Source organism: Oryctolagus cuniculus, chromosome 5 (genome assembly GCF_964237555.1).
Source record: "Oryctolagus cuniculus chromosome 5, mOryCun1.1, whole genome shotgun sequence".
Lineage (NCBI taxonomy): Eukaryota > Metazoa > Chordata > Mammalia > Lagomorpha > Leporidae > Oryctolagus > Oryctolagus cuniculus.
In genome coordinates, this window is record NC_091436.1 from 12321735 (window position 1) to 12346214 (window position 24480).

Sequence of the window (24480 nt, forward strand, 5' to 3'; positions counted from 1 at the left end):
AGGGGAGTGTGGCTGACATCCACGCAAGGCTGGGCTGATGCAGTGCAGCAAGGGGGAGGCCAGGCTGTCACCTCCTGAAGTCAGTACTCAACCTAGCACCAGGAGTTAGGGACCTCCCAAGGCAATGTCAGTGACACACAGGTGAGAAGCGCCTATTCATGCCAGAATGCTTGGCCTGAATCTAACTAGGCCTTGAAGTACAGGGGATAGAAGAACAGGTTCAGGGCCACCGAAAGAAGCAATCAAATACAGAAGGAAGAACGTTATGGAGAACAGTTCTGGTCCCCCCGAAATCCAATGTCATGAGTTATTTAAAGAATTTTTGTTGTGTTTTTAAAAGAGGGGTGTGGGGAGAAGCAAGCATAATAAAATGATAAGGAAATGGAAATGCTAATCCACCTAATTTGATCAGTACACATCTGAAATAGCACACACACTCTCTAATATAGAAGTATTTACCTGCTAATCAAATAGAAAAATCCAAAAGGGAAAGAGCATATTTCTATGTTAAAAGATATGTAAGGGGCCGGCACTGTGGCCCAGCCTGCCTCACCGGCATCCCATATGGGTGCCAGTTCAAGTCCTGGTTGCTCTACTTCGGATCCAGCTCCCAGTTAATGCACCCGGGAAGGCAATGGAGGATGGTCTGGGTCCTCGGGCCCCTGCACCACGTGGGAGGTCCAGAGGAGGCTCCTGGCTTCTGCCTTTGGATCGGTTCAGCTCTGGCCATTGCAGCCAACTGGGGAGTGAGCCAGCAGATGGAACACTGGAACAGCTACATCTCTCTCCCTCTCTCTCCCTCTCTCCCTCTCTCCCTCTCTCTCCCTCTCTCTCCCTCTCCCTCTCTCCCTCTCTCCCTCTCTCTTCCTCTTTCAGCAACTCTGTCTTTCAGATAAATAAGATGGATCTTTAAAAAAAAAACAGATACTTCAAGGGTGGAATTTTGGCCTAACCATTTAGACACCACTTGAGGAGCAGGCGTTTGTCACAATGACTACCTCTCCACTTGGGACAGTGCCTGAGTTCAAGCCCAGCTCCTCTCCCAATTCCAATTTCCTGCCCAGGGGCACCCTGGGAGGCCGAAGGTAATAGTTCAAGTAGTTGGTCCCTGCCACCCGTGTAGGAAACCAAACTGAACTCCTGGCTCCAGGTTGACCCAGTTCTAGTCATTGCCGGCATTTGGAGAAGTCTTAGAGTCTCAAATAAACAAAGATTAATAAAAAATTGCAATATGTTTAAGAGACATCGTAATATAAGACAACACTTACTTTGATTCTAGTTTAAGTAGATAAGCTATAGAAGACTTTTAAAGGAGAGAACTGGAATATTTGATTACAGCTGGATATTAGAGTGTAAGGGAGAACTTCTGATTTTAATAAGCATTATAATTATAGTGGGATTGCTTAGTAAATGCTCTTATTTTTCAGAGGCATATATTTAAATATTTAGCAGTATAGTGTCATGGTATCTGTAACTTAGTTTAAAGTATTTGCACATGCATACAAAAATTACAAGCTCAACAAAATGCGAGTAGTTATTAGATGTAGGTAACAGGTCTGTGGATAACTCTCAGGCTCTTTACTTTTCAGTATGTAAATTTTCATGAGAAAATTTAAAAGGATAATAAAATGCATGCAAAGTGTTTAAGAGAATTCCTGGCACACATAAATGCTTATATTAATATTGGCTTTTATAATTACTGTCATTTTTTATTATTTTCAAGCTGTCATCATTGATACTGATGCCTGCTGGTATTATCATGAAGGCTGCTGCCACACCCAGTCCAGAACATGGAGTGTCATCTCCAGTTCCTGCCCAAGCTGTGAGAGCCAGTGTTCCGGGGGCCTTTACTCTGAAGAACTCAGCTTTCTTCTCTTTGAACGTCCAGTCACCTGAATGCAGTCTCTTAGCAGGAACTGGACCCGAATGACCAGTACAGTACCCAGCTCCGAACCACAGTGGCTCAGATGCTGAAGAGTACATTTGCTGCCGAGAGACGGGGCTGGGAGAAAGGAGGCCCCTGCCCATGACTTCATTCCCCACGGGCAGGAACACCTCCTCACTCACCCTTCCCCAAGGAACAATGCTGCTGTACCTCACTAGCAAGTTTGGGAGCAAACACGAGCCATGCGCAGCTCAGCCCCACCTGCGCAGGCCACAAGCCATGCGATGCTTTCGACATGCCAGTGCTCAAGGCTCTGTCCCACAATGGGAGCCGGTATTGCTGCCTGGGACTCACTGTGATTTGTGGGCACACCTGTCACATCTGAAGTTTCAGACGGAGGCCCATGTTGCCACTTGGAGGTCATGTTCTACTGCAGCGTAACAACACTAGAAGAATTTTCCCTCCGTCTCCTTTATTCCACTTGATCATCATTTGGTTTAGAACTCAGGTCGGGGAAAAGAAGACGCCGAGTGTCAGCCTCCTCAAATGCCAATCTCCTAGAACAAAACAAGAGCCTCCAATTTTCTCTTGAGATAAAGTCTTTCCTGCACCCATCACATAAACAGATACATATTCTGCCCTGTGGCTCATTCGAAAATGCCCACACACGACTGCACTTTAGGAAGACACAGTGGATTTGGGATTTCTGTTCTGTGGGCTTTATAAAAGCTCAATAAATTAGACATCACTAGATATCCAACTTATACGACTGGGCCAATGGGTTGCATGTTAAGAAGTTTCCTAGGAGGAGAAGATTCTACATGAGGCTGAGTGCACCGTGACATTGCCACCAGCTCTCTGAGGTACTCTACTTTTTCAAATTAAAAAGAGGGCAAGGACAGAGCTCCATGTACCACAGGTGCAGAATTAGTAGGTCCCTTAGTAATTAATTGATGATTGGGGGAAATGCTAGAATAAATCTTGAGACTCAAATGACCATGGCACACTGGAAACCTTTCCAGCAACAGCTTTGACCTCCTCCTTGCCCAGTAACTTTGACCATCAGGAGATGTGTTTCCCAGGATGACATGTCATCCTACTTATAAGACAAAACTGCTGATGCAATGGATTTTGATAAGAGAAAATATCTATACCTAAGGCAAATGAACTAAAGACAATTATTTTATATATATTCTATTGTGGTAAAATACACGTAACATGAAATTTGCCATTATAACCATTTTGAAGGGTACCGTTCAGTGGCATTAAGGACAGTCACATTGTGGGACCATCATCACCAGAACCCCTTCCATCTTGCACAACAGAAACTCGGTACCCATTAAACAACAAGTCTTCATTCCCTCCTCTTCATCATCCATCAACTAGCACCACTCTACTTTCTGTCTTTATGAATTTGAATACTCCAGGTACCCCACGTAGATGGAATCATGAAGTATTTGTCCTTTTGTGGCAAGAGACAATTATTTGTAAGTGGCTTCTTTTGTTTCCAGCCTGTCATTTATGTATTCCTTGCCACAGGCATATATGCCCAATAATCCACCCAGGAATTGCACCAAAACATAAGCCAGGCTATTTTACATGCCCAAGACCACAGCTTGCTCCCTGATTTCTGAGTCTAGCAGTCACCACATCAACGTCATTGCCTGTTTTCCTTGTCTGAAGTTGAATTCACAAGGTCAGAGCATCTCACACTTGCCTGGTGCAAAGCGCCAGAGATTGCTACGAGGATGTCGGGAAGCCTCCTACATGTGGTGTTAGCACGGGCAATGGGCAGCAGACACCAAGCAGAGAGGCCAAAAGCCGGGGTCAGAAAGCCAAGCCAAGCAGCCAGGAGCACTGAGGACAGGCGCCAAAAGAAGACGAGTGTCAAAAGGCAACATCACCGACAAAGAAGTCCAACCAAAGCCAGGCTCTCTGTGCACTTCCAACCAAACCCTCAAGCTCAGCCACTTGCCCTGAGTGACAGGTGCTGACCTCTGCCAGCAGAAGAGCCCGCTGTAGGAAACACAGCAGGGATACATTGTAGAGTCTCTATTAGTATCTGTTACCAAAACGAATTATTTACTATTTCTAAATTCAGTCATCTCTTTCTATCAATCTCAAATCCAAAATCTGAATGGATTTTCTTATACATAAACACCTTGCTTTTGTTTATTTGTTTTTGTTTTTTTAGTTTGATCTGAGAACACAAGGGAAGCAGAAGGCCTTTGCCTGGGGGTAGTCGTTACTGCTATGAACTTGGGCATAAGAAGTCAAAACCAGTTTGACTTTGAACCTGAAACAGTAACTATCACGCTATCATGAAATCATCATTAGAACAGTGTTCAGGAGCCAGTGATAATGTATTTCTCAAACTAAAGCTACTATGTGTGAAACCTGGGAATTAATTCTGGTCCTGACACTTTTTTTTTATCATTTCAAGAAGTGTATTTCAGTGCCTTCAGTGCTTCATATGCACAGTTGAGGCAATAATTCTCAAAGTTCTTTGAGGTTCTGACAGACATAGTCATTTTCATCACTGTTGAAAAGCCACTTACATTAAAGAATTAAGCAATTTAAACATGAGACTTCTCTTGGTCTATTTTGTACCACTGTGACAAAACACTGTAGACCAGATCTCTTGTAATAAAAAGAAACATATGAGCGCCCAGTTCTGGAGGCTGTAAAGCCCAAGACAGAGAGCCCAGCATGTGATGGGTGCCCTCCAGCTGCATCGACCCGTGGAGGAAGGTAGAAGGCAAAGAGGCAGGACAACAAGTGGGGGATGAATCTGCCCTTTAACAATGCCAATCTCTTTTTTTTTTTTTTTTTGGCAGAGTGGACAGTGAGAGAGAGAGAGACAGAGAGAAAGGTCTTCCTTTTGCCATTGGTTCACCCTCCAATGGCCGCCGCGGCCGGCGCACCGCGCTGATCCGATGGCAGGAGCCAGGAGCCAGGTGCTTCTCCTGGTCTCCCATGGGGTGCAGGGCCCAAGCACCTGGGCCATCCTCCACTGCACTCCCTGGCCACAGCAGAGAGCTGGCCTGGAAGAGGGGCAACCGGGACAGAATCCGGCGCCCCAACCGGGACTAGAACCCGGTGTGCCAGCGCCGCAAGGTGGAGGATTAGCGTAGTGAGCCGCGGCGCCGGCCATACAATGCCAATCTCATCCGTGAGGATGGAGCCCTCACAGCCTAATCACCAGGTAAGGGTTTCACTTCTTAACACTGTTAAAATAGCAGGTGAATTTCAAAATGAGTTTTAGAGGAGGTGAACTTTGAAACCATGTAAAAACTTTACATCGCATGAAAGACTCATGGTCCTAGACGTGACATTGCTCTATGCCCATGAGACCATGTGAGCTCATCATGGTTCCAAACACACAGTTCACTATAAAGTCTCAGTATACACATAGAGTCTTGAAGGCCAACTACAGAACAGTTTTTGTTTCTCAGTTGAAATAACTTAGATACAGACTAGTTTAATTCACTTGCTTAAGGTCATGTAACCAGAATAAAAAGTCAAAACTCTATCATTTCTCCGCCCTTTCAGCTAAGAACAGATGTAAATGTCAAAACTCTTCAATGCTATTTTCATCACACTGAGGAAAACTAATCAGATGATGAGAAAAGCAATTTATCTTTCTTGGAATTTGTCTCCAAAGAGATGCCCAGAGTTACCTTGCCCAAATCCAACTTCTCCATGATAGAGGACACCACCACACAGAGACAAGTTGAGCTTGTCAGATTAGACAATCTGGGTCATGATTAGACCATGTTGGCGCTGACCCATGTGCTGGGCTGCCTGTCCTTGAACCTCTAGTGACCTTGGAAAACAGGCTGCTAGTGTTGGGAGGATGAGCAGTCAACAACTACAGGGACTCGGGTTGAATCGCGCTTAGCCCGAATTTAAAGTGACTTCTGTCCACACTCCAGGAGTAAAGCAGAGTCTATGAAAACGGTGAGGCAGAAGCACGTTTTCAGAGTCTGACTGTGTAGACAAGGTAATGCTCTAGGGAAGAGGTTTCTAGATTCACCAGGAACCAGGGTATCTTTGGGGATAAATCCAATCCATATAAAGCAGGCTGCCATCTGAGGTAAGATAGCACCAAGCTGTTAAAAGGTACTTTTCAAGTTTCATAAAGTCCTAATGAAGAAACAGGGAGGGAAATGGATGAAAACAGTATCTGGGTTATCTCAGGTTCAAATGAAAGCCGTCAGGGAAGTGTTGAGGGTCTATCTGGTTAAAAGGAAAGTAGACAACGACGCCCTAATCTAAGGACTAACGGATGGAAGAACTAACGGATGAAAGACACAGCCTGTATGCAAAACAGCCTCAAACAAACACCACAGACTTCCCAGACCAAATGGCCGTATGGGAACACTTGGCAGTGAGCGAGAACTATGATATAATTGGCACGTCTGGAGCCAGCTAGTCTCTTACAGCCAAACAAAAACGCCATAGAGGAAGGCTATGGAGCATGCACACAGGAGGAAATGTGGCTTTTGTTCTAGGACATCTTAAACAAAAACAATTTGCAACGCTTTATGGGAAAAGGAAATATGCTATCGCTGTGACTAGAAAGGCCGCGCTTCAGTGCTTAGATGACAAGGGTTGGCAAACGCCAGCACAGCCTGTCCCATTGGCCCTTCCCATGCAACCTGCAAGCAAAGGATGATTTCATTATTTTAGATAATGGAAAACCTTACGGAGAAGACTAATGCTCCACGACACATCAAAGTAACAGGACATCCAAAGTCCAGCATCCATAAACAAAGTTGTACTCGAACAGAGATATGTTCCTTGTGTCCATGCTGTCTCTGGCTGCTTCTGCATGACATCACTGGAGTGCAGTGGTTACAGCAAAGACCATACGGCCTAGAGAGTCTAAAACTGTATGGTCTGGCCTTTTGCAGAAGGAGTTCTCCAGTCTCTGCTCTAGATAATCAGAGTCTAAAACACTGAGGAGTGGGGAAGTCGCAAAATTATCTCAAGAAAGTCCAATGAGGAACTTCAGTTAACTATGCGTGCATTTGTGGAATGGCTCATAGATTGACATGTAGAGGCTAAAGCTTTGATTTGGACACTTTTCCTGTGACAAGTCCATATAGAATACTAACATATTAGAGGGGGGAGCACATTCCTGTACACTCTGGCCAGTACTGGATCAGGCCAAAGATACATATGAGGAATTCAATCCAAGTTTCCCACGCAGGTGTTAGGAATTCAGTTCCTGAGCCATTGCTGCACCATTGCTGCTGCCTTTCGGGATCTGCATTAGCAGGAAGCTAAACCAGGATTCAAATCCAGATATAGGACAGGGCCATCTTAGCCAGTCCCACTCCACAAGTCATGTGAGGACTTGCAAGGAAAGGAGTCTCTGTCCATGGGGCCAAGTGATGGATATGGGTTAGCTGGGAAGTGCCTGTGAGGAACAATCACATAAGAAACATCCCAGATTGATTGAGTCTGAAAAAAAATTTAATGACACAGGTTTTCCTTTGGGAAAGGAAATTATGAAAAAGAGGCCAGTGCCATGGCTCACTAGGTTAATCCTCCGCCTGTGGCGCCGGTACTCTGGGTTCTAGTCCCAGTAGGGGAGCTGGTTCTGTCCCAGTTATTCCTCTTCCAGTCCAGCTCTCTGCTGTGGCCCGGGAAGGCAGTGGAGGATGGCCCAAGTGCTTGGGCCTTGCACCTGCATGGGAGACCAGGAGGTAGCACCTGGCTCCTGGCTTCGGATCCATGCAGTGTGCTGGCCATAGTGGCCACTTGGGGAGTGAACCAACAGAGGGAAGACCTTTCTCTCTGTCTCTCTCTCTCATTGTCTATCTTGCCTGTCAAAAAAAAAAAAAAAAAAAAAAAAAAAAAAAAAAAAAAGAAAAGAAAGAAAGAAAGAAAAAGAAAAAAGAAATGGCTTTAGTAAGAAAAGAAAGTTGAAATAACAACCCAAAGAAAGTCCAAAAATTACTTTTAACCATAAGTAGCCTTCATGGAAAAGCATACATTAAAAAAATGCATGGGTTTCAGAAATTTTTTGCAACAAAATAAATTTGTCTTTTAATTTTATTTTTCCATGGACTCCAGATATTTTGGAGGCCTAGGGAAAAATGTAAGTTATGGAGCAAAACATAAGGAATTTCAATAGCAAAAACAACAATAGCAACTCCATAAACTTTTTTAAAAAAAGATTTATTTAGGTAGTTATTTGAAAGGTAGAGTCACAGATCGAGAGAGAGAGAGAAAGAGGGGGGGGGTCTTCCACCCACTGGTTCATTCCCCAATCTGAAGCCAGTAGCCAGGATCTTCTTCTGGGTCTCGCACATGGGTGCAGGAGCCCAGGACTTGGGACATCTATTGCTTTCCCAGGCCATATCAGAGAGCTGGATCAGAAGTGGAGCAGCCAGGCCTCGAACTGGCACCCATATGGGATGCTGGCACCGTGGGTGGCTTTACCTGCTACGCCACAGTGCCAGCCCCATAACTTCATATACTTTTATAAGTGAAATTTAATAAGAAAAAGATACTGTTTAAAAAAGCATTATGGGGCAGACATTTGGAGAAGTAGTTCAGACATTCGCATCCCATTGATTTAAGTCTTAGTTCTACTTCCAGGTCCAGATTACTGCTAATACACAGCAATTAAGCAGGTGATGGCTAAAGTATTTGAGTCCCTGTCACCCAGATAGGGGATCCAGATCGAGTTCTTTGCACCTGGCCTTAGCTTGGCTTAGCCCCAGCTGTTGCAGACATTTGAGAATGAATGGAATCAATGGATAGGATCTCTCTCTCCCTCTCTCCCTCTCTCTCTCTCTCCCTCCCTCCCTCCCTCTCTCTCTCTCTCTCTCTCCCCCTATCTCTGCCTCTCTGTCTCTGCCTTTTAAATAAAAATTAATTAATAATGATAAATTGTATTTTTAAAAAAAAGTTGGTCTTCAGGTGGGCATTTGGCACAGCAGATAATACACTGCTTGGGGTGCCTACATCTCATACCCAGAGTTCAAGTTCTTATCGCAGTTCTGATCGAGCTTCCTGCTAGTGCACCCTGGGAGGCAGAAGGGACCCTGCCATTCACTTGGGACACCCAGATTGAGTTCTACACTTCTGCCTTTGGCCTTGCCTAATCCTGGCTCTTGCAGGTATTTGGGGAGTGAACCAGTGGATAGAAGATCTCTTCTCTCTCCTCTCTCTAATTCTAATTCTACCTTTCAAGTAAAAAAAGAAAATATGTAAATAAGACTTTCAAAAGTTGTATCAATTAACAAAAAGGCATCAGAATAAAATTTAATGTGCCCAAGTGGAAAAATAGAAGGAATGTCATACATAGGAGAACAAGTGCAAATAAAAGATTTTAAAAGCTTAAAAGGAATTGGTAAACATTTCCAAGGGACCAACCCCCATAATAAAATCTTTGTTAGAAACAAGGGAGGCAGAAAAACAGCAAGAGAATCAATGAGACCAATTGATTGATGACCATGATATAAAAAGTCTGTGCAGGTCTGAAAAGGAGGTAGCAGAATGAATCAGTGTATAGAGGAAGGCATTAGTGACATTCTCACTCCTAAATTAACTTTTGAAGCAGATCAGTCACAGGTACAAAATCAAACAGCAATAAATAAACTAGATGTTCTTGGCTGAATCAATAATGCGTTTTGTCACAATTTTCTCTCCCCAAATTGAGTAATCACTGGAAACAAATGGGCTCCACCCAAGAGTTTAGAAGAAGCTCAAGGGTGAAATTTTGGATCCATTGAAACTTGTGCAGACAAATCAATTTAGCGGAAGACTGGCAAACTGCTAATGTGACACACCTTCATCAGCCAGGTTCAAGGAGATGACTCCCTATGTGTGTAAGAGTAACATAAGCCCCCATAAGCCAGGCAAGGTAGTTTCTGAAAGGGAGATTATACCTCCTTAATATTCTTTACCTTTTATTCACTTATTTAAGAGACACAGAGAAACAGGCACAGGCAGAGCTCCTGTCCACCGGTTCACTCCCCAAATGCAGCAACAGCCAGGGCAAGGCTGGGACCAACACTGGAACAAAGGAGCTCAATTTAGATCTCCCACTTGGATGACAAGAACCCAACCTGAGTCATCAGCACCGCCTCCCAGGGTCTGCATTGGCAGGAAGTTGCAACCACAAGCCAGAATGGGGCATCTGACAGGCACCCAAGGTGGGTCATGGACATCTCAACCAGCAGTTTAACCTCTAGATCAATTGCCCATCCTAATATCTTTAAGGAAGCATATGGGATAGAATAACCCAGTGGGCATCGTCTATTTTAAATGCTCAGTAAGATTCCAAAGAAAAAACGATGCGTACTTAATATTTCCTATTACAAAAGCGATATGTGCTCTTTGTAGAAAATGTGGAAAATGCAGAAAAGCAAAATTAAATTAAATTAAAACCACCCATAACCCAGCTAACCAGAAATGTCCACTGTTAATATTTTGCCGTATATCATTTGGGACCAAACACAGAGTTTAATTAACTGTTTTATCTTGGAAGAGGAATGACACTGGCTCCAAAAAAGAATAGATGGGTGAGGAGAAATATTCCTCAATTGTTCCAACTCACAAATCTATGCTAAGACCTAACAAGAGACTGTTTACAATAAAAGCCTGAGTTTTGCACATGACACTAAGTCCTTTTTAATAATGAAATATCATGCCACTTATGCAGAGAAAACTGTGAAAATTTCATAAGACTGCATATGGGAGCCAAAAACTGCCAGATGGAATTCCTTAAAGGCAAGCGTAAAGGCAGAGACACAGGGGAGGAGTGTATAGTACCAATTATCCCAGAAAGTGATGGATCCCCAGGTTTCGGTCACATCTAGAACACACAGCATGCCGTCCTTATCAACTATACCCTGAAGATAGTGTACCATTTGCGTTAAGAATTGAAAATGACACAAATACCAACATTCTACTTTCTAAAACCGTGCTACCTCCTCAGCTCAAATACTCCGTGCATTTCAAGTCATCCTCCCTTGTCCGGCGCCAACGTGATGCAAAGAAGTGTCGAAGGTGCCTGCTGATGGAAGTCGGTGTTGATAGCTGGCGTTTTCTAGTATTCGAGGGCTGAATGTGATTCCTGATATAGTGATGAGATGGAGTCCATGAAGCAGTACTGCTTCTAGATAACGTCATGCTCTTGAAGCTGGGGCCCAGGGCTTCAGAACGTTTATGAACCCATTGGAAAGGCATGCACATGTCTCCAAATATGTTTAGTTATCTTTTCAAAGATTTATTTTTTATTTGAATGTCAGAGTTACAGAGAAAGAGATAGAGACAGAGAGAGAGAGAGATTGATCTTCCATTCACCTGTTCACTCCCCAGATGGCAGCAATGGCTGGGGTGGGCCAGGGCAAAGTCAGGAACCAAAATCTTCATGCTCATCTCCTACGTGGGTGCAGGGGCCCAAGGACTTGGGCCATCCGCCGCTGCTTTCTCAGGTGCACTAACAGGGAGCTGGACCAGAAGTGGAGCAGGGAGAACATGAACTGGCACCCATATGGGATTCTAGTGTCACAAGCGGTGGCTTTACCCACTACTCCACAATGCCAGCCCTCAAATATACATATTTATGTATCTGTGCATATGAGTACATATTTGTTAAATATGTATTTTTGCATACATGTATATTTATTCTGTTAAGTGCTTGCATAGTTATAATCCGATCTTAACACAGTTCATCACTTTAAAATCCCCCAAGTTAGTGGTATGTGGCCTTGTCGCTAATTCCGGAGAGAAGACCTGGAGGCTTGACTGAGAAAGCTTTAGAATAAATAAAGTTGAACTTGCCCCATGAAAAGCAAGCATGTGGAACTCATTTCCCTGAGGAACGCTGGAGAGTGTGGAGGCGTGAGGTCCGTGGGGACGTGTGAGGCAGGGGTCAGAGGTTGGTCCCTAAGCCCCTGAACCTGGGCTCCCTGATCGCAGAGGTTCAGGTAGGTCTTGCTCACGAGTCTGTCCCTAGTGCTTAGCGCGGAGCCTGGCGCACAGTGGACACCCAGTCGATGATTGCTGAATGCATTCCACAGAGTGCTGAAGGATCTCTGTGCCTCCCCTTTGGAAAGAGAGAGAAGGAGGGAGAGAAGGAGAGGCAGGGCCGTTCTTCACCACGTTAATGAATCCATGCCACAACGATGCCCTTGAGTGCCGACTATGTTCCAGGGCCTGTTCCAAGGCCCTCTTTTTTCAACACTGGACCTTGGTGGCACTGTCAGAAGCTGTGACCGTACAAAGCCTGGGTCTGTCTCTGGGCAGCATTTCTGATATTCCCAAAGGCAAGGCTGTTTCCCGCCTGCACCCGGTCCCCGTGCTCATCTCCTATTCTTGCTTGAGTGTCTCCCACCACAAGGACACCTGACCTGCAAGGAAGTGGCTGTAGAACCCCGGCAGCAAGGAACGAGGCTAATCTGACCTTGGAAGAACACAGAAAAAAAAAAAAAAACCAGAAATGAAATATCAAAGCAATAAAAGTTTATAAGAGTTTATGAACATAAAACGTGTACAACTGTTAAATGGAACCCTGTCAGGCAGATTAATTAGTTAACATTTGGAAAATGCGTTGAAGATGAAAATTGCCAAATAAGGGCTTCATATATTGCATGATCTGATTTTTTATAACCTGGTTGTATAAGACACAAGTTCGCTGATAGCTCAGGCGACTGCTGTGGCCAGAGTGGTCGTTTGCCCTGGGAGGCTGAGCCTGCCTGGCTCTCCTCTAGGATTTGGGACAAAACATGCATCCCCCAAGTGTCTGAGGTCACTGCTGTGCAGCTTCACTACCCGAGTTTTTTGGGGACCAATCCTCTGTCTCAGCCCTGGGGACTGCTAGAGGCCCCTAGTGGGAGGCCTCAGGGTCAAGGTAAGACCTGTAAAAAAGCCTTCTTAGATTCTTACAACCCTAATTTAGATTTTGTTAAAATGTCACTTTGAGGCCGGCGCTGCGGCTCAACAGGCTAATCCTCCGCCTTGCGGCACCAGCACACCGGGTTCTAGTCCCGGTCAGGGCGCCGGATTCTGTCCCGGTTGCCCCTCTTCCAGGCCAGCTCTCTGCTGTGGCCAGGGAGTGCAGTGGAGGATGGCCCAAGTGCTTGGGCCCTGCACCCCATGGGAGACCAGGAGAAGCACCTGGCTCCTGCCATCGGATCAGCGCGGTGCGCCGGCTGCAGCGTGCCAGCCGTGGCGGCCATTGGAGGGTGAACCAACGGCAAAGGAAGACCTTTCTCTCTGTCTCTCTCTCTCACTGTCCACTCTGCCTGTCAAAAAAAAAAAAATGTCACTGTGGCCAACATCCCCTGTATAGGTGGTATTCCATTCTTTAGCAATATTGAAATATTGAAATATTCTTTTTTAAAACATTTATTTTTATTTATTTGAAAGGCAGAGTGATGGGGTCAGGGAGAGATCTTTTGTCCACTGATTTACACCTCAAATGGCCAAAACAGCTGGAGCCGGGCCATGGTGGCCAGAGCCAGGAGCCTAGAGCTCCATCTAGGTCTCCCATGTGGATGCAGGGGCCCAAGCACTTGAGCCATCATCTGCTGGCTTCCCAGGTACATTCGCAGCAGGCTGGATCGGAAGTGGAGCAGCCAGGATTCGAATCTGCCCTGGGATTTGGGATTGCAGTGTTTCGAGCAGTGACTTAACTCCCAGTGCCACCACACCAGCCCCCATCTGCATATTCTCAGAACACAGCATGACAAGGGCCGGTGTGGAGCTCAAAGAACAACCGCCAGCCTCTGAAACCTCCGCCCCCTCCCCAGACCGAGATGCTGTCCCTGGAGGCAGGAGACAATGCAGGGAGGATCTCATGGCAGAAGTCGTCTACACTGGGTGACCAAGGACGCGTGATGTTTGGTGTGAGTCGTCTCTGAAAACAACCGTTCAGCTGGGCTCTGCTGGTCTGCGGTAGTCATACCTGTCCATCTATACAGCAGTCCTATTTCTATCAACATTTGCTTTGACTTATTTATGGTTTACGATCTTTCCTACTTCCAAAAGGGACTGAAGCAGTTTATGGATTAAAATAAAGTACAAAGAACCAAAGCATTTAGGGACCCAATTAAAGAAATAATGCATTTTTGTGATGGATTTTATAAGATACAGTATACTATAGAAAAGGGAATGAAATGGAAGCAACAAAACTCCAGGGTTCTGGCCCTAACTCTAACTATGTGGTCTTGTGCAGTCTTTATTATATTGGCAAAACAAGCTGAAACGTTTTCAGCATGATTTTTCAAAGTGTTTTTAAAACAATATTCTAGCACTGGTGTGTCAGCCAAAATGGGTAGGGGTGTATGTAGAGGAACCAGTTAAGAGTCGAAAGTGCTATCCAGGTATAGGAGGACGAATACTAGAAATAGGGAGAAAAAGCTGGGAAGAGCCAGTTTCTAAGGTAAACTAGACAGCACTTGGAAATTGACTGGATGCAAGCGTGAACAAGATGCATCCATGATGACCTTGAGCCTTTGTGGTCAGGACCATGCACTGCTGGGAACAGAAACAGGAAAATGAGAACGCGAGGCTTGGGACTGAGGGGATGGAGCTCAGCCCTGTGGAGTTTGTGATGATGGGAAAACAGCCAAGTGAAAACGTGGTGTGCTCATGTCTGGTATGAGCTGGACCGGAGGCAAGAAAATACAGCTGGGGGTGACAGCGCTGGAGTCACTGAACAGAGGAGCACACGAAAGAGGAGCAGAGGGCTGGGGGCTGAGTCTTGAGAAAAGCAGGACCAAGTGGCCAAGACTGCTCCTGAGAGCAGGCTGCTCAGCACAAACTCTTGTTTCGGAAACTGATTTTAAATTTCGCTCTTCCTCGAGGTCTCTAATGGCAGGCAAGCACAGAGGCGAGGAGCAGCCTTTCTGACGGGTGCATGTGAGATCCAGTCCACTGTGCTAGTCTGGAGCTGGTTATCACGCCACAGAAGGGCCCCTCTCCTTGCATCTCCTCTTCCATGTGTGTGTCAATTGCACACAGCCTGGGGTCCCTGGCCTTATGAGGCTGGACTCATTGTCTCATGCACTGAGTTTTGTTTACATTTCTCCAAGCCTGACCCTGTCCAACTCAAGCTCCCTCACTTGGTAGGATCATCTCTTTTAAAAAAAAAAAAAAAAGGTTTATTTATTTTATTTATTTAATCGTTTGTTTGAAAGGTAGAGCAACAGGGTGAGGGGTGAGGGGAGAGAGATCTTCAGTCTGCCGATTCACTCCCCAAATGGCTACAACAGCCCAGCCACATCTGGGCCAAGCCAAAGCAAGGATTCAGGAACTCCATCCAAGTCTCCCACATGGGCAGCAGGGACCCAAGTCCTTGGATCACCTTCCACCACCTTCCTAGGCGCATTTGCAGGAAGGTGGATTGGAAACAGAGCAGCTGAACTCAAACCAGCAATCCAATACAGATGCCGGTGTCGTAAGCAGTGGCTTACCTAGCTACAGCTACAGCACGTCGCCAGCCCCATGCCGGGCCCTCTTTTGTGCTGTGCTCACAGTCAATCTCCTCTAGAAACCTAGAGCAATTACTCATGAGTTTGTCAAGATTTCTCTCCGACTCTGGATCAAGGACAATTACACAGACCCCATATTCAACTACATGACTCCTCATGATCCCTTCCCCGATAATAACACTCAGAGGCTGGTAGGAAGTTCTCATGTTTCCCATTGCATGGTATTTACTATTTGCTGCATAATAAACTCCAAACCAATGCCTTAAGCTAGCAAAACAGTCATCAAGATAAACAGTGTTCTTTCTTGTTTGTCCTTCTCCTGATCTCAGCATCAAAGATTCTTTATCTTTCTCAGGCAACTGTGAGGGTGGCTTGGGAAGACAGAGAGCATGGAAGATAGTGTTGAACTGGATTAAGTTTATACTAAATCTGCCTCTGGACCTATTTTCAGTTTGGCCTAAAGCTTTCTCCATACATAGCTAACTGTAACCTAGCGAGATGTGTAAACAGACTGTCACTTACCTTGCTACCAAATCACTGAGTCTCAGCCAATCCCAGGCAGCCAAATGCTCAGCTTAAGTAAGACAGGCATGAGCTGTAACCAATGGGGCTGCCTCTTTACCTTACTTCTGTTTTCTGTATGTCATTTCCTTTTCCCTAACTACAAAAATAATGTGGCCAGGTGGTGGAGTGAGGCATCTGAACTGTTGTTGGTGTAATCACAAGTAATGCCAGTTAAGATCCACACAGTCGGATCTGAGCTTTTGTCAGATAGCAGCAGCCTCGCTGTAGGTGGCTGCCCCAAGGGGCTATCTGACCCCAAGTTTCATTGGTCTTCCTTTTTCTGGGCCTTTCAACTCCACCATGTTTCTCCTTTTTGCAAGTTTTCCTCCTTCCTCTCCACTTCCCTCCTTCTCTCCTTTTTAAATTATGACTCTTTTCTCTTTCCCTTTACGTGGTCATAGTAATAAATCTAAACATTTCAATAGCACTTAATTAAAATAAAAAGGGTTTGATTCCCTGTTCTTAAAGCATATGAACTATAATAATTCAGAAATATCTCCCTCAGAAAAATTAAATTAGATTAGTTTATTTAACATAAGAGCAATTTTTTTAAATCTCAGGGATCCTTGACAGGAATTGGAATTTGAAATAGTTGTTAAGTGTAGGTAGTCCACAATGGTTGCCACAGTGAATGCTTGAAAAACTTCATCATAAAACACTGCTGCAAAGCAGGTTGCATTTTCCCTTAGGAAGTAGTTTATAATTACAGAGTATGTTCTTGATCAAGGACTCAAAGTCCAATAAGTCACAGGTATGACCAACAATACATCATGAAAGAAAAGACGCAATAATAAAATTTTATAGTCATTTGAAATAGCAAAATTCAATGATTTTGTCAGGGCTGTAACCTACTATGAAATACATTGATCACATTAAAATGCAATTCTCCCTTGTCATAAGTTTGACTAAATATTAATATATTACTTAATGCGTGTTTTAAATATTTAATTAACAATAACTGTATTGGCTGTTCTTGGCTTCAGAAAAATTTCCAGGGAGGCTTTGACTAAGTTAAGACTCCTTACAAATTCACTCACCTGGTGAGCAGAGACCAAGACAGAAAACAATAGTTAGTCCTGGATTAAGTTCCAGTCGACCTTTTTATTAGCTGCTTTGATGAATGCATGGAACACGTGCTAAATGAATTTGGAGAGGATGCTCTACAACTTTAAGGCCTTGGCTAAAATAAATAAGGATCACAAGTTGGAGAAGTAGACAGACCTAACACAAAGAGATTCAATAAAGGTTTATGATGATGGGTGGATGTTTGAAGTAGCAATTAAGATGCCCACTTGAAGCATCCACATCTTGTATTGCAGTGCCTGGTTCGAGTCCTGGTTCTGCTCTTGATTCCAGCTCCCTGCTAATGGAGCCTGAGAGGCAGTAGGTGATGACACAGTAGTTGGGTCCCTGCTATCTATATGGGAGATCCAGACTAAATTCCTAACTCCTGGCTTTGACCTGGCCCAGCCCCAGCTGTTGTGGTCATTTGGGGAATGGACCAGCAGATGGCAGATCTCTGGCTGTCAGTCTGTCTCCCTCTGTCTCTGTGCCTTTCAAATAAATTAAATTTTTTAAATAAAGGTTGATGAGGATATCATCTAAATAGAAGAATATATTGTATATCATTTTTATTAAAAAAAAAAAAACTACTATATACCCAGCAAGGTAAGGGACTTTTAACTGTGTCTTGAGAGATTTAAAATGGAAAAATGGCTGATCATCAAAGCAAAACAAAAGCTAACTTTAATATCCTAGGTTAAAAGCAATCAAAATGGACATGCATAATGCATCCAAGCCTAGGTAACTATGGAGAACTCAGAAATACAAAAAAAAAAAAAAAAAAAAGTGAAACCAGGAAAGGAATGACTATTTAAGCAGAAACGAGGAATGTGCTTCACCAAAACAAACAAACAAAGAAACCTCAACAATCAGCACTTCCACACACAACACAGACTCTCCCGGGAGATGCTAGGGAGTCACGTGATGTTCTGACAGTCACTTTACAGGAGAAGGGTCCTTTCAAAGGATTTCTGAGAAGGAGGTGCCAGGAGCTAAGTAGATACGTGATGGAGACCTAGCGCAACTCCTCCCAGACCAAGCCATGCCCAGACGGGAAAGCGCCATTATTCGTTACCTATGTTCCTAGAGAAGCAGAGCAAGGGGGAAGAAGAGTGAGGGCAGACAGCACATGCTGCCTTAGGCCAGCAGTTTGATACAGCAGTGAAGTTGCTGCTTGGGACGCCTGCAACCCACATCAGAGTGCCTGGTCCAAGTCCTGGCTCCTCCACTTCTGATTCCAACTTCCCGCTAATGCAGACAGGTGATGGCGCCAGTCCTTGAGTCACTACCTTCTGTGTGGGAGACTTGGAATGAGATCTACCTTCCTGCCTTCAGCATGACCCAGCCCAGGCTGTTGTGGAGTTGGGAGCTGTCTGGGGAGTGAACCAGCTGATGGAAGATCCTTCTGTGCATGTGTGCACGTGTGTGTGTGTGTGTGTGTGTGTGTGATGCTACCTTGCTGGGAGAGTCAAGTGGGAGTTGTGACAGTGCCAGTGTGGACCCTGGACCAAAGGCCTGGGTGCCCCTCACATACCGTGTTATCCCAGGTCCATGCCCTCACTCCACCTCAGTGACATCCTTCACCCGAGGGAGATCATCATATTAACCACCTTGAAGTCAGCTGGGATGCAATGAAGTACTCGTAACAGTCACTGAACTGTGGAGTCACCATGAGTGTCTTTAAGAAAAGGGTAAGTGCCGGCGCCGCGGCTCACTAAGCTAATCCTCCTCCGCCTGCGGCGCGCCACCCCAGGTGCTAGTCCCGGTCGGGGCGCCGGATTCTGTCCTGGTTGCTCCTCTTCCAGTTCAGCTCTCCGCTGTGGCCCGGGAGTGCAGTGGAGGATGGCCCAAGTGCTTGGGCCCTGCACCTGTATGGGAGACCAGGAGAAGCACCTGGCTCCTGGCTTCAGATCAGCGCAGCACGCAGGCTGTAGCGACCATTTTGGGGGGTGAACCAACGGAGGGAAGACCTTTCTCTCTGTCTCTCTCTTACTGTCTAACTTCGCTTGTCAAAAAAAAAAAAAAAAAAAAAAAAAGACGAGGGTAAGCAACACCATGGGTCCAGCACCGGCATTGCCTAAAGCCTGACGAGTGAGCTCCTGGTGACCTGGGCAGTCCCACCCTGCTCTGACTCCAGTGCTGGGGTGGGCAGGCTCCTCATGCCAACACCCCCTTAGCTGTTGTGTGCTTAGGGGATCGGGGTCTCAAAAGCAGCTCTTTTCCAACACCACGTTAAAGAAAAAAACTCCGAATCTTTCTTCCCCTTAAAGAATTAAGTAAGAATAAAAAAACTGAGAAGAGGAAGAAAGAAACCATGGTGGGGGGCATGATGGGGGGACCAGGGGAACACACATGACAGTATATTGGGAATTTTGAAAGAGAGTAAGAAGGGGAATGAGGGAAAGATCAGAGAGGAAAAAAGATCATTGAGGAGAAGAAAAGAGAGAATAGGAGCAGATCCAGATCAAGGCCAAGTTGAAAAGAAATAGTAGAATGTGTAAAAAAAAAAAAAAAAGAAAAGAAAAGAAAGTCTTGACTTCACGGAGCATAAGAAGAAAAAGCAATGCCAAGTAAAAGGCAAAAGGAAAAAGCAGTAAAATGAAAGAGCTATCAGAAAAGGGAAAATGCCACGTAGAGATAAAAGAGATTTTTGAAAAATGGGGGGAGGGCAGAGTGGGGGTGGAAATTCTCCAAGCATTTTTATTTAGTTAGCCAAGGTAAAATATGAATTCAAGAGGAAAGGGGAGACAAGAAAAGGAATGACTGTCAGATAAGAAATTATGTGCTACTAAATAAAAGAACAAGGAAGAAAGGAGACAAAGAATTTTGGCAAAGGGAAAACTCTCGTGTAAGAAGATTTCAGCAGCTAAATGAGGTTAACAGCCTTGTAAACATCATCCTCAATAAAAAGCATTCACTGAACTCGGGGCCTGGGAACGCAGGTAGGAAGAATCCAGAGCCCCTTTCAAGAAGCAGGGCAAAGCAGAGAACGGAGCCGGGTAACTGGGAGTGAGAGTCCCAGGTCAATCGTCCTGCCGTCCGCCCAGAGAAGGCTGAGCATCTCGGTGGGAAGAATAAACGTACGAATGACTGAATCCACACAGCGGCGGGGTCACTTGTACATCCCGGGCTCCCGATGACTTGGAAATGCGCTCTGTCCCCACCCCACTCTGGGACCTCCGCTTGATCCTCTAGCTCCACCAGCAGAAAGGACAACATCCCTCTGATCCCTGGCCTCACCGGAGCCACCCCAGCCCCGTTTCCATTGGCAGGAGAAGGGAAATGGGAAAGGGTTCAAAAGCACTTACGTGGTCAAAGGGTCTTTCAAAGATCCTGTTTAACCTTCGGCAAGTTGACCCCAGGAAAGGAGAATCATAAAGGTCACGAAGTAAGGATGGCTAAATACTGAGGTCCTCAAAACCTAACAGGGATTTGGGGACCATCATGGTGGAGACAATTTAGTCTCTTTCATTGAGAATGTCCTTGAAAAAGGGAGATGCTAGCTGGGTTTGAAAATCTGGAAAAATTAAGGCTTGAGGACTGTGGACAAGGACATAGAAACTCATACACCTACCCACCCACAGAGAAAGAGAGTGCGCTCCATTATGCCACACTTTAGACAGTCAAAACCCACACTGAGGGGCAGATGTTTGGACTAGAGGCTAAGATGCCACTTGGGAGGCCAGCATCCCAAATCAGCGTGCCTGGGTTTGGGTCCCAGCTCCATCCCTGATAGTAGTTTCCTGCCAGTGTTCACACTGGGAGGCAGCATGTGATGGTCAAGGACCTAGGTCCCCACCACTCAGGTGGGAGACCCAAGTTGAGCTCCTGGTCCCTCCCTTCAGCTTGGTCCAGCTGTGGATGTGCAGGCATTTGGAGAGTTAACCAGGGGATTAGAGAGTTGAGTCTTCTCTTCTCTTCCCTTTTCTGTATCTCTCTCTCTCTCTCTCTCTCATAAATAAATAAAGATTCAAAAAATAAGCCAGGACCAGCGCTGTGGTGCAGTGGGTTAACGCCCTGGCCTGCAGTGCTGGCAAACCATATGGGCGCTGGTTCTAGTCCCAGCTGCTCCTCTTCCAATCCAGCTCTCTGTTATGGCCTGGGAAAGCAGTAGAAGATGGCCCAAGTCCTTGCAGCCGCGTGGGAGACCCAGAAGAAGCTCCAGGCTCCTGGCTTCAGATCAGCACAGCTCCGGCAGTTGCAGCCATCCGGGGAGTGAACCATCAGATGGAAGACCTCTCTCTTTCTCTCTCTCTCTCTCTGCCTCTCCTCTCTCAGTGTAACTCTGACTTTTGAACAAATAAATAAAATCTTAAAAAAAAAATAAGCCAACACTGAGAATTCTAGTGATCATTTCAATGGCCCTGATGGAAGACCTGGAGACTTTCTGCTTTTTGGATTGGTTTTATTAATAGAATCTGCTTCATACCTACTGAACACTATTAATAAAGTCAAGACACTTTTCCTTTAAGAGGAACTCCCTTTTAAGGTAAATACTATGACCAACTTAAGGAGACCCTAGACAATAATTTTAAAAGTGTAAATATTTATCTACCTCATGCTTGAAAGCCTGCAACTACAAAGGGAAGATTCAGAAGAGTTTGAATTACAGAAAATGGTCTCAAGACCTGGGGAATTTTTCATCAGTTCCCTGAGAGCCAGAAAAGCAAGACTAAGAAGTATGGCCAGGCTTCAGAAGAGCAAATCAGAGCTAGACAAATATGTGTTCATGTCAGCCCAGAGATTTCCAAGTTGCATATTAAGTATGGCACATTTAAATAAATGCATCTGAAATCATGGCATAGGAAGCTGTACTTCATTTGAAATTGTCAAGAAGCCCATTAGATAAATAACATTTCTTGTCTTTTTTAAAAAACATATTTAACTGGAAAACATATTTTAAATAGGATTTTCAAGAGTTTCTCATAGTAATGGAATTCTTGAAGGTTTCCATGTATATTATCAAGTTTCTTATCTGTTTAGAATCATCAGGTATTCTTTATTGCCTGCTTTCTTTGGAACTGAAGTAATCCAAGCATTTAAAGAGCTGGTGGAGTACTATTATTGCCTTTAGCTTTAAAAAACCAAAATATTAATATCTGGTTCTAAAGTGAATACCATTATTTAATGTATTTAACCTGACCCATTGTTTTCTTAGCTTGTGCTACTAGAAATGGATATGATTGTCTTCTTCAATTGAGCAGAGTTTAATCTCAGACTCCAGTAAAAACCAAGGTCACAGAATCAGAAATTAAGATGGTTTGCATAGGCCGGCGCCGCGGCTCACTAGGCTAATCCTCCGCCTAGCGGCGCCGGCACACCGGGTTCTAGTCCCGGTCAGGGCGCCGGATTCTGTCCCGGTTGCCCCTCTTCCAGGCCAGCCCTCTGCTGTGGCCAGGGAGTGCAGTGGAGGATGGCCCAGGTGCTTGGGCCCTGCACCCCATGGGAGACCAGGAAAAGCACCTGGCTCCTGGCTCCTGCCATCGGATCAGCGCGGTGCGCCGGCCGCAGCGCGCCAGCCGCGGCGGCCATTGGAGGGTGAACCAACGGCAAAAGGAAGACCTTTCTCTCTGTCTCTCTCTCTCACTGTCCACTCTGCCTGTCAAAAAATAAAAAAAAAAAAAAAAAAAAAAAAAAAGATGGTTTGCATAAAAAGAGAATAATAGAAATTTCTTGGAATTCGAAGGAAACTTTGCAATCATCTTAAGCACCTAATAAGTCAATCTTACCAATACTTTAAAAAGAAACTTGAAAAGCAGTGTCAGTTATAAATGCATGTATACTAACCTCTGTTTTCAGCTATTCCTGTATTGTATAGGAACACTTTTGTTAGCAGTATAAGACAAAGAGGGCTGAGCCCTAGCATGATCAGGAGCTGGAATAAATTTTGCTGTTGAATGCACTACTGCCAGAAACCATTTCTAGTGGCCACCTCTCCTTGAGGTGTAGCCTCTTAAACTTGATGAGACATAGGAGAGAAAAGGCTCAGGCGATGTCCATAAAAGCGATACTGCAGGTGGAATGCAGTCCGGCTAAAGTGGGCCAGCAACACTGAGCCACTGACCTACCTGACATGTAAAATGTTTTCTGAACCCACTGAACCTTTTCCCAACCGCGTTTTAAGCATTCCTTGGGGCACTGCTAATGACACATACAGGGTATTTGCCAAAGGAATCTGACTTGGTAGAAAGTCGTAAGTGAAGGCCAATGCACAAAAGAGATGTTGGCATATAGGATGGGCGTGGGACCAGTGAAGAGCCACAGAATCTCGCAGCTCGCTCTCAGTTGAATTTACTTCTTCATTTATTCATTTGGCCGGTGTAGCCCGTAATTATGGAAACTCCAATGAACTTGTTGGGCAATACTTACACCGTCATGGGCATCCCAATCATTTTTTAATTGAAACACAAATATCTGTCCCTTCCTACTTCCATGCTGGGCAAACTGTTTTTACTTCTTCTTCTTTTTTTTCCCTGAGATAACCTGGTTGATCCCTGTTGCAGTAGTGATTGGAACAGATTAATGGATGTAGCAAGATGACCCAAAACTCAAGAGGGGAAACTTTTCCAAAAAAGTTAATAATCGAACACTATGTTCAAGCCATGCATATACACAGACACCTGCTTTATTTGCATAGCCCAGGCTTGCTGGAAGCTTTTATCAATCATGTTCTGGGTACAGCATTGTCCAACCAGAAAACCACGACTTACTTCGCCAGAAACCATTCTGTTCATTGCTGCTGGCTTAGTTATATCCCATCTCCTCGCTTCCTTCCCTCCATCAGCAAAAATAAAGTTTATGCCTAAATATGCAGATCAATGTTTCAGTCTATTAACAAGTTTGGTTTGTTTTAACTCTCCAGAAGTTCCTAATATTACCAGCACAGTGGAGTGGATGGAATTCACGATAACCTAGTGTATGTTTTCTGAGCAAACAGAAGAGAGAAGTCTGAAGTGTCCAAGCACAAAATATCAACAATGAAGGGGAAACTTTAGTTACCCTAATGTGGTCAGTATACATTGAATACGTGCATTGAAATACTGCACTGAACTCTATCAATATGCGTAACCATTGTTAACCCAAAAAATACTTTAATGTTTAAAGAGACAGAAATTCTAACTGGATTTGATCTTCACACATTAAATGCGTGGGTTAAATTGTCACCCTGTACAAATAAAATAACAATAAAAACATATATACATTTTAATCTCCAAAAATGTAGATTCTTCACTTCTTTTGGCAACGTCTATAAAAATTCTACCTTCTGTTGTACATCTCTTCATTTACATGCACTGAGCATTCTTTCCTGTGCCAGGTACTTGGAAATTAGTAAACAAAAGGAGATAAATATTGATTAAATAATCATTTTTTAAAAGCGCAATTACAAACCGTGATGACTGACAAGAAGCGAAGGCAGGGGGTGAGAGGATAAAGCAGAAGAGACTTTGATGAGTCGTGGGGCTGAGGCAGAGACGGGTCAAGAAGAAACATCGGAGCTGGGATTTGAAT